Source organism: Teleopsis dalmanni, chromosome 2 (assembly GCF_002237135.1).
Source record: "Teleopsis dalmanni isolate 2A chromosome 2, ASM223713v2, whole genome shotgun sequence".
NCBI classification, from domain to species: domain Eukaryota; kingdom Metazoa; phylum Arthropoda; class Insecta; order Diptera; family Diopsidae; genus Teleopsis; species Teleopsis dalmanni.
In genome coordinates, this window is record NC_051847.1 from 30074597 (window position 1) to 30086635 (window position 12039).

General features: G+C 29.3%; 1 protein-coding gene across 1 annotated transcript in view; it reads left to right on the forward strand.

The window, feature by feature from the left end:
• Positions 1-12039, forward strand: part of LOC119677735 (low-density lipoprotein receptor-related protein 6) — a 60936-nt gene that overhangs the window by 43427 nt on the left and 5470 nt on the right. The gene's annotated exons all lie outside the window — the stretch shown is intronic.

A 12039-nucleotide genomic window follows, 5' to 3' on the forward strand; every position in this document is an offset into this window, starting at 1 on the left:
TTGGTTTATTTCATTTTTGTAAAAAACTTGAAAATCAAAGTAAAAGTATCAACAAAAGTTAAAAAAAGATATAGTATACCACGAAAATGTAGTATATATCGTACATGATAGATATTAATATTCTCTTGTTTAAAGCATTATGAACATATGTCTTCGATTAGTTAGAACTTAATTTAGATAGGCACACTATAAACAATCATTAGTATTTGGTCCCAAAAGTTTTTGGTTTTTGTGGTTAATTCGATTTCATTAATTTTAATCGATATAAAAATATGATAAAATACATATATTTCATCTTGAATTTATATGTACAGAACATAATGGAGACAAAAAATTTCTTGCTGAAATCACAATGAAGTCCTTTACAAAATTATCCGATTAACTTAATGAGAGAGTAAATTATCGATATATAGATAAATAACAAACAGACATCGGTAAATCGACTCGTTTTACAATAGGGATTAAAATTATATATCTTTTTTATGATCGCCCACATCATCGCATTACACATATTCTGATAAACCTAACGAACCTTATAAGAAAGAAGCACTGTTTCAATTCAAATTGTCACATTAAAAGAGAGGATGAATATACCCAGCCCTTAAATGAATGTTAAAGCTATAAAAATGTAAAAGAACAGATAAGATATACATATATATATATAAAGTTTTTGATGTAATTCCAAACATATAGGTACAGCTAGATTTATAATATATAAGGTAAAAGTTTTTTTACTATATAGTGTTTATAGTCGATATATTGGTGACAATAAAATATATTATTTAAAAAATAATTTATGAAGTTGTGTATTATTTGAACTATTGACCAATTAACCCGTTCAAAAATATTTGAATAAAATTTGATCATTAAAACAAGAAAAACAAGAAATAATAACTATTATTAATAAATTAGAACCCTTATGAGATACATCTTTCATCGGTGTCAAATTTTTTTTTTTTTATATAGATAAGTTTCTTATGTAGTATTCCCACTTTCTGATATTGATTACGGATATTCTATCTGTAATTATAGAAACTAAAAGCTATATATAGTAATTTGTAGTTAGTGTAAATTTCTTTCTTTTTGAATGCGCTATTTAAACCCCGTTTTAGATCAGTTCTTCCTGAATTGGAGTTAAACGCCTTCGCAATAATAAAATAATGTAAATGAACGTAACATGCTAATATTTGACTATATATGGAAGGCAATGAACGAAATGTATCTTATAAGTACAACCATTGCAATATGCTTTTGCAGTGAGTGTATAATACGTGGTACAGTAAATAATCAGCTTGTTAAAGTTCATGCAGCTGAGAATCGCAACTACAACGTAATCGTTTCTTATCTTCATCTCTGAAAATATACACAAAAGAAAAATAAAAAAATATTATATAAAAACCAAACCAAAGAAACCAAACCAATTTGCAATTTAGGGCCGATTGTTTTTTACCTTAAAAACTTTCTGCAATAAATACAATGGAAGTTCTTGTACACTTGAGAAAATACAAAAAAATTTATATGAAAAATAAATGATTATATTGTTTATATGGACACCGTAAACTTTAACTTCTCAAAGTATCTTTTGCTTGATTATTATATGGAGAAACAACAACTTCAGTGCAGCACATCGATATTTTGTTGAATAATTGGCAAGAGTAAATAGATACAAAATATACAGTCGATCGTAGTGATTACTGCAATGCCCTACAACAAAAAAATAAAAAGTTCATTTTAAAAAACTACTTCAGAGGACTTCACTGTTCACTTTTGCACAGTTTACAATTACATATAAGTAATTAAATATTTAATTAATTGTTATTACGACCAATCAACAATAAGTTTTTTGATTATTACCGTTTACTTAACACATGATATTATAAATTGTATTATAATAAAAAATATCTATAATGTAAATATTTTTAATAAAAATTACAATATTATTGAAATATTTAACACAAATTAATAGGTTCAAAATTCATTTATTCATTCATTAATTCAAGTTCATAACTTGTGTAGTCTAAAGAATAAACCAATATTAAATGAATATTATATATTAAGGAATTTATTCAATTAATAAACCTAAAAGTTTTGAATACGTTTTTAGCCTATATATATAAAATATAAATTTTAATATTATTATTAAAGTGCATTTTGTGTACAAAGTATCGGGGATTTACAATATAAAAGAAACCATTCCTTAATCAGTCCACGATATATGTATGGAGAAGTGGGTCTAGCATTGGAATAGTTGTATTGGAACTATTTTGATTGCTTGAGAGTTTTCTTTGTGATATATTTAAAAATTTTGAATAATTGTTTTTGTACTGAATATATAGATTCTAAAATTTGTGTTATACAATTTTTAAATAGTTAAAGTATTATGTATTGTTAACTGTTTCTGTTAAAACATATGTAAGATTCTAAAAATAGATTCTAATACTTATGTTATACAATTCTTATATAATTATTAAAGTATTATGTATTGTTAATAGTTTGTGTTGAAACATTTTTATATTGAGAGTAATTTTTTATGTTTTACTATCATAAATAAAAAAAATAGTATGTGTAGTGGATTTATACTAACTAAAACCTCATGGAATATTTAATTGTGTTATTGACAACACTTAAATATACTTCAATTATTGCATATGTATAAATTTGAATTTACCATTCTAAAATGTAGCTCAATAACTTATAAAAAACTGTTTACATTTCTATATCCGCACATATATATAAAATCCAAAACACACGCAAATTGTGACTTGCAGACACGATTTGATACAGAAGGAAAAAAAGATTTGCATCCTTAGACTGGATGAACTTTACAGCCCAGTTACGATAAGTTGAGCCCAGCTGAGCCACTACACAAGCATTAACGAACCTGAACAATGATAATAACTACCCAGTATTCTCGAAAGCAACAAACCATATGTGTTAAGTTGAAGTTAAGTGGATTCATTTCGACATACAACAAGATGCGTGATGGTAATTTAAATAAAACCTGAACGATGATCGTAATGACGATGGTTATGGTAGTAATAATGATGGTGGCAATAATTATAATGTTGAAGGTGATGATGACGATGATGTCGACAACACTAACGATGTTGATAACAGGGGCGACCACGAATAGCATGGCATTATGGCATGAGTTTTGTGCAGTTTTCACTTCATTCCGTGCCTTTAAGATAAAATAAAAAAATAAAAAATTTATTTTCTATACTAAAATATAATAAAATTAAAAACAAAAATTGCAAGAATTCACTTAAGTTTAGTTCGTTGGGTTCGAGTTGAAGCTGAATTGCGATGAGTGTCGACGTGTGGTATCTACAAAATTTTATCGTATGCATTTATGTTGCTGCATGTTACTTCTCGTGTATCTGAACGTGTACACGTACCACATGGAATACATGCATTATACCAGAGGTTGTTAAAAATTCGCCAGCCACACATCCTAAATTTTCTTAAAATTGCTTTCTCCGTTTTTAATGTTTTTATTTAAAACAATTTTTTTTACTTCCTTTTTAAAAAAAAAATATACAAAAAAAAAACTTATTCTGTTCAGCAACTTTTCTGCATCTTTTTTTTTTTATTTTGGAGCCATTAAGGCGGAACTTGCATGTCATCGCCTGATTGACGAAACGATGAATAAGTTGTGAATATTATACAAAATCGCATGAGCGCGTCCAACAACACATGCCAGCTCAAGCGCAATTATTTTCTTAAATTGTATAAAATAAGAAGAAAATATTTTTGAAAGTAGTGCCTTAATGCACCCAAGCACCCTTCCATATGTCATACTCAAGGCACGAAAACTACTTGTTGCTTTTTCATCAATTTATGCAGAATTGACCAAGAATACCATCAAATTATTTTCGTATCTCTATATACACGTATGTGCATTGTAAATTGTGTTCTACTTAATTTTATTATATCAATGTTAAAATCAGTTGGAATTTTGTTTATAAAATTATGTATATATAATTATATGTAAATTTAAAAAAAAAACATGGACTGGATAACAGATTTAAATTTCTAGTTTTAAAAACTTCTAAATGCAGAAAATATTTTAAGTATGAAAGTTCTGATTTCTGTACTGAGCATTTTCGTATCAGGGACGATATTATTTCATCGGAAATGACAAACTGCAAAAGCCCTCAAAGAAGGAAACTATTTTTACTTTTGGAAAAGTTAGTATCTTCTAAATATATATTATATTTATCTCAAACTTATACAATAGTATACTATTTATAAAAACTATAATTAATATGTATACACAAATGGTTCTTAACCGGTGAACCGCGAGATGGTTAAAAATGGTCCACGAATCAAATTTAATAAGTATGGATACATAGCCTATAGTTTATCCACTGAGACTTCATTTATTAATAAAAATAAACACACAAAATTTCCAAGTAATTATATGTCTATTTTATAGTCTATATCAGGGCTGTGCAAAGCACGACCAGCGGGTCGCCTGCTGTCCAAACCAGATAGATAAGGCCAATACAAATCACTGAATAGGTTTGAGAATAATAAAAATACGGTGATAATGTAAAATATAGCTTTATTAAGTGTTCATCGGTTTATCTTTTCTAACTCTATCAATATCAACGTTATTAATATTAGTTGTTGCCATACGAAAAATATTTTATTTTTAATGTGATGAACTATAGCACTGGATACGAGCTCCTTGAACCACTTGTACAAAGAAATATATACTAAAGTCAATTAAGTAAATTAACGTAAAGTGTAATAAATTATTTAAAACATTTTAATTCATTTATTTGGGATATTATAAAAATAAAACAATGTTATGTGACTAAAATATAAAAAAGAAAAATTTGCGATAGATTAGATTGTGATAGATTAGAAATATGGCATGGCCCGCAAGAGGCCCGTCAGCCTTTCTTTGGACAGCCCTGTTCTATACAATGTACCTATGCACTTGTAAATTTCATTATACATTATACCAGAGATCCTCAGCTCAAAGAACTTGAAGCTCTTCTAGTTCTTTACAACAATTTAAACTTACAGTTGCAAGATTCCGGAGACAGAAATTTAGAAGGCGATGCTAACATATTTAGCTTTTTAGCACCTATATCTGCTATTACTTTGTTTTTTTAACTCCTGAAATTCAAAAAAGTATGGATATTCAATTAAAATCTGAAACTGATTAAATATAATATAATAATTTATATTATATATATTATATTAATTAATACAAAATTCAAATTTCAATTAACTCTGGATTGTTTATATCAGTCATTACTAAAAATTGTAACGAAGGTTTAAAATCTATGATATCTGTGCACTAAGATATGAAAATAATAGGGGTATTCAGGCAACTGATTCGTTGCTTAGTTGATTCAAAAACTTCATATAAAAAAATTTAGCATTTTAATGTTAATCAGTTGCTTGAACGACCCAAAATGCGTATTCTGATTAGTTTGTTGTGTGTTAATGCCTTGGCAGCACTCGCATCAACAGCAAAAGCGAAACATACGTTAACAGTGAAAATTGTTTACACACAATCCAAACAGCTGAAAGAGATAGCTAACAAATTTCTATACAAAAGTTCATTTCAAGTTATTATTACGACACTTGGGACTGGCAGCACTATTAATCAAATTTGTACTAATCTGAGAATCACCGAAATAGTTGATTCCCTGCTTAGTTTCATTTTTGTGTGCAAATTTTTGTTGTAATCAACTACTAAGCAACTAATCAGTTGCCTGAATACCCCTAATGTATTATTAGATTAAATAATATTTGATTCCATAGTATATTAAATATATCCTGGTTCTGACAGATATCAATTATGCTATTGTCTAGTAAAATTTTAAGTAAAATTCTATAATTTTTTGAAAGTGCTTTACAAATAAGAATAATATCCTGATTAAGGCTTTATTACTACTAAATAAAAATGAACTTTATCTCTAGTTCTACTTATGTAGGAAAGCGGTGGCATAAAATGGTGCATTTTTGACAGATATTCCATTACCTATACTATGATTGATATAAGTTTTAAATTGGAAATCTGGAAATTTAAAACAAGCTCTTAGTTTAAGGAATAAAAAAAAGTTTTTAACAATATCACTAATCCATACTCTTAATTACTCTTACTTTTTAATCTTCTTATTCTCACTCTTCTAATGCTGTGGTATAGAATTGCAATGCTCACGACAAAGTCGACCATATTGTTATTCTGCACACTTGTGTCTGACGCGAAAACAACTACATCCTTATGATATCCTTTATCATTCATCCTAATACAAAAGATCTCATATATTGCGACTACCAACACTCCATATATAAAGCCAGATTGAATTTCTAGACCGCGTAAATCTTCAATTAGGAAAATTAAATCATCCAGTTGCGACAAATTATTTTAAATTAATTAATATTTATCATTCTTACGCAGAACAGTGATGTGTAAACAGTACTTAAGTTAATTTAATGTTGGTTATATTATAAATTATTTTAAATTACCTTACCTAACCTTTTACTCTAGACTAACTAATGTGGAATGAAGTAGTAATTGCTGCTAGCCAATCCAAAGTTTTCCTCAATATTTTAATGCTTTAAGAATAGTCCAACTGAACAATTAGAAATGTTTATTATAGCTCTTTAAAACAATTATAACCAGAACAAAAATTTATAATTAATCGTGCTTAAGTTGCCAATTACAATGCTGAAAAAGTACCATCACTTAAGCTGGTACTTTTGGCTGGGAAATTTGCTCAACCCAAAAACAAAAAACAACAATATGAAACTGCAACAGCCATCCTTCAATGTTGCATTCATTTTATGAAGTGGCAGCTCCTGCACCAGAGGTATGTACGCCTTGGAGCATTAGAACGCAATTCCGCGCAGTTAAGTGGGCAATAGATTCTCTGCTTGAACAATACTCACAATGTACACGTCGGATGCCTACTGGGAATGATTGCTCGTTCAGGCTTAAGGACGCAGCATGATGCAGTCAGTTGATGCTGATGTTGAATGCATAAACTTTTGCATAAGTTAGAAAGTGCAGTGCAACGTGCAAATTGCAAATTGCAAAAATTTTGCCAAACCATGTCATCTATGCCAAGGTAGTAGTAAAACCATTATCACCAACATGCTGCTGCTGTCAGTAACGTGATGGTGCTACCATCATCAACTCCAACACCCAACAACTACTCGTCACGAAATTTATGCAGTTGTGTAATCTGATGTTTAAATGTGAAATTCATAACAAAAAAAGATATAAAAAAATTGGCATTGTAAATGCATGAAAAATGTAGTTGAGCTGAACATTTCGACGGGCGTGCAGTTGACTATTAAGTCCTGCATAGCAAAATCCCCTGTAGACTCTACTTCCATTGTGGAAATTATGAGAACAACTGAGAAAAAAAAGACGACAAATAAAAAATGTAAAATAATGAAATAAAAATATGCATCCTTCCGCTGTGACGATTTTGTGCAATAACAAACTTTTTTTTTGTAACTCATTCTACTCCATTTTTATTTGTCTTCTTTTTTTATATATTTATTTAATTAAAATTTATTCATGAGCAAAATTAATTATGTACAAGCTAACAACATGCCATAGAATGTACTAACCAACAATCCAAAGCAGCCACCAACCAACAACGTACGATTCAGTCAACTTACATACTACCGTACTATAATTTTTATCTACCAGACCATGTACTCGTACGATATGCTCATGGCATATTTTTGTCCTTCACATTACTTGAAATGCATTTAAAATAACATCAGCAACAACAAAAACAAAAGCAACGTAAGTTGCATATTAAAATAGTGGCGCTGCTGCATCCGTTATACTCTTTAGTTGCTGATGGCAGGATGTTGCGCTAAGCACTAGGGCAACTTCCTGTAAAATGTGTGCTCACTTCAAGTCATAGTTTGCGTTCACAACAGCAATGGCTGCAGCAGCCGCAGAAGCAGCAGCAGCAACAGTCCATGGAACTATCCGTCTGCCATAAAAGTCGCAGCCAACTATGCAGAAGCTCTCACACCCAACATCCATAAGTCCATTTTCACCCACTTATAGTTGAAGTGTTGTTCTCATTTTATTCTTGGTTTATTTTATTACTATTTTTTACTTTTCCTTGTTTAAACACTGCCTTTTTTTAAAACTTACCATCCCATCAGCATATTTACATGCTCAGCTATTTTGCTTACCTCTACGTGAATGGTATAGATTTTTCCAGCATGTGTTTGTCGACTAGCCCACATCGGTCGGTTCATACCTTATGGCAAGTTTGCTAGTGAAATGTACGGGTTCTTATTGAAAAAGTTTTAAATTTTTAAATTGGATAGTAGAATTGAATTTGATATACAGAACTGTTAACAATATGTTATGGCTAAGATGCCATTATTTTTATTTTTGCATATAATTATTTTTAAATTATAAATAAAATTTTTTTAAATAATAATAAATACTTTTACCTTTCATTATCTGATCTGAAAAATATTATATATTGATTAGCGAAATGAATATTATCATATTAAATAAAATATTAAGATTTCAAAAAGGCAATATAAAAACAGAACATCTTTTCAGTAGAAAAAACTAATAAATTAATAGAAGGGTTCAAACAGTAATGAAGAAGCAACAACAAAAATTTAATTAATTTATTGGCCATACAACTTTGTGCCAAGAATTGCCAAGTACTCACTATCAATGATCTTACGAAATATACGAATTTTTATTAATTTAGTTTATAGTCCGTAAGTATAGAATTTGTTAGACTACAAGTGTCAGGCTTAGAACTTGTGTCTGTCAAATTAGAAACGATGACTATTCGTATTTATATACACGAATAGTCAAGGTTTTAGAAACTTTCAGTGCTAAAGTTCCAAGTTTTTTGTCACTTTATTTGTAAGTGACACTAATCAAAGCACTTGTCATGCTTTTTAAATTAGAACGAGCTTATAAACTACAGCTTTATTTGGTAACAAAAGTTTAATGAATTTAAAGTTATTTTAAATAATAATAACAATACATTAATATTGCAGAAAGTTTTTTAAACTTAAAGGTTTGAAGAAAAGTTCTAGGTTCCTACATATAAAACCACAATAGTTTCGATAGAATTCTAGTTTTTTAGATAATCAACTTTAGCACAATCATTTTACAGCTTTCTAACATTTAAGATGAATATATTTTTATCATAGTTTAATTTGTCGAAACTTTCAAAGAACGCTTCTGTTTAAAAGATGCCTTCTACATTTAAACTAACTCTCTATCCCCGAAACATTCTTTTCGACGTGTGTTAACGCATATAAGTCACTCGTGTCAAATTTGGAAAGCTTACCATTATTACTCCAAGTCCAACTTTCTCTAGTATTGAACTTAAGTTGGATTTAAAAAAACGTTCAATGTTTATGAAGATTGCAAAATAGATCTCTAACTCCCAAATGTAAACTTCCTCAAGATAATAATAATAATTCCCAAAATCTTGATGATCGTTGCAACTTTTAATTTAATATAATTCAACCTCCTGTCCTTCGATTTTGAGAACCTCGCCGAATCTTATTGTTTGAAATCAGTGAATTTGAAAATCGTTTAGATCAGTTTGAGAAACTATATTTCATTCAAAAAGTTATTCTCTAGATCCTCTCCCGAATTTAATTTATAATTGCTTCTTAACACTTATCTATAACTGAAATAAATATATATTTTGTGATGAAAGACGCGGTCTCATAAGATAATATACTCAAAACCCAACATTTAAACCAAAATAATTATAATAAAAAATTAAAGTAGTATTAATACGAAAAGGTGTCATATGCTTCCTTATTAGACTTTAAAAATTAGAACGACAAATCATACAATCCGAATACATGTATTATGTATGCTATTCCATGAAATGATTTGCAATGTAAAAATGGCACACTGCAATGAATTAATTTTCAACAGAACAATAAATATTTTATATGCCTCCTCATACCTTTCTTGGTTTATCCACTTGAGATATACTTCAGGAAACCACTTGACGTAGGTACGAACGGTGTTGTTATTGCATGGAAGGTAAATGTTTTATTTTATTTTATTTTCTTGTGAACACGCATTACTATGCATGTATGTAATGTACTCGTACTTGCAAAAGTGCACTATGTATACTAGAATGCAGTCACGCATTTAGTTATTAAGGCACCACCCACTTAACTCACTTCCCCTGACATATTTTTTATGCTCACACTGGTTTCAGAAATGCATTTCCTATGCAAACTTTTATTACATTTTTATTTTACAGAGGTTTAGAGTGAATATTTACGATAAGGGGTTGAAAAATGAACTCTTAAGTTTAGTGAAAATACCTCTATGAAGTTTTTATTTAGGTTTCAATGCAATCAAGGCAGAATTTAAGAGATCTAGGCAGAGTTAAGAGAAGGTTAGATATTTATAGATATTTATCTATATTAGACTATATTAGATATATAATCTAAACTATTGTAAATCTGAGGGGTTCTTAGGTTAGAATGCGCGTCTTAATGGTATCAAAAGATAAGCTAGATTACACGTTGGCTCTAGTCTGTCTCCGTATGCTATCCTTATTAAACATTTTAACTTTCAGCTGCAGTTAAACATTTTAATCAAAAAACAATGAGGAAACGATCAAGGTATAAATAAAGGAAGCATTCAGGTATAAAATCGCTTCGTCTGCAGTCCTGCCCAATGTATACAAACTGAGTGATCAATTCCATTTTATCATCATACTGGAAGCTCCTCCACAGTAAACTTCTCGGCGCAATAACAAGAGCATTTTATATTAGCAATAATAAGTAAATTATATTAATTTCAAAAATATAAATTTTTTGCAGATAACTTTTTTTCGCCTCTATACGATTATTAGAATATTACCAAAAAAATGAAAGAGTCCTTTACATCAGTAGTGGGTATGGAAAAAATATATAGAAAAGTATTGATGCAATTAAGACACGACGTTGTCGTTTGTCGGAAAAAACTTCCCGTCAACACATACAATTTTTTAATTAGGCTATCTTAAAACGATATCTTATATCTTAAAACGATATCTTATATCTTATACGACTTCTCAAATCAATCTGTGCAGAAAGGGTTTAACAATAAATCTATTTCTAAAGTATTTTACTATTTCCAGTTATCTTTACATTTTAATAGGATGGTCAGCATGATGTCAGTCCTATTAGAAATGATTTAGCTCACTAAAGACACTAAGACGACTTTTAGATAATTCTATAATCCTTTAAAAATAATTTCCACCTACTTCTCTATATATATACACACTCGTACATGTCACATCCTTGTATAATTGCTGTAGTTGGTTTATTTTCGCATAGTTTGTTTTTTAAGCATATATATTTGCAATTAGATCAGGTATCCATGTTGTATTATTTTATTTTTCCCTATTACTTTTAAAGTTGTTGTTTTCATTCATAAGCAGGCACTCAGATAAGTGAAGTGTAGTAGCAAGTTTAAGTTTTAATATTGTTTTTAATGATATATTATACTTAGTAGTATGAAGCCTAACATTATTTCCACATGTCATATCCTACTGAATTGAATGCTTTTCATATCTTAATCCTCCTTCTTTTCTGCTCAAGTACATTGTTAACCACTCAACATGTACACATATTTCCGTTTATTTAATTCTTGATGGGCTCTCCGTACGCCTAAGACTGGCACAATGAAAAATGACTGACGTCAATGGAAAATGCAGTTTATTGTTGCGTATTCATGAAGATTATCATTAACTCTGTATGTTTCTTTTTACCAAGCACTCGCCTATATTGCTATATTGTAGGCCGCTTTTGTAATTACTTCCTTCATATACACAGATATATATTTAGACTATGCGTTTCATTCAATTGCATTCTGCAGTCAGGATATAACGACTACGCGTGAGGACACTATTTATTTAACTTTCAGACTCAATTGTTTGTTACGTTCCAATTTACTCAATTCACTGTTATTAAAAAAAATTGTAAACTAATTATATTTTCTTAATTACTTTAAGTTAAATTCAATTTTTTTAAACTTAACAAAAT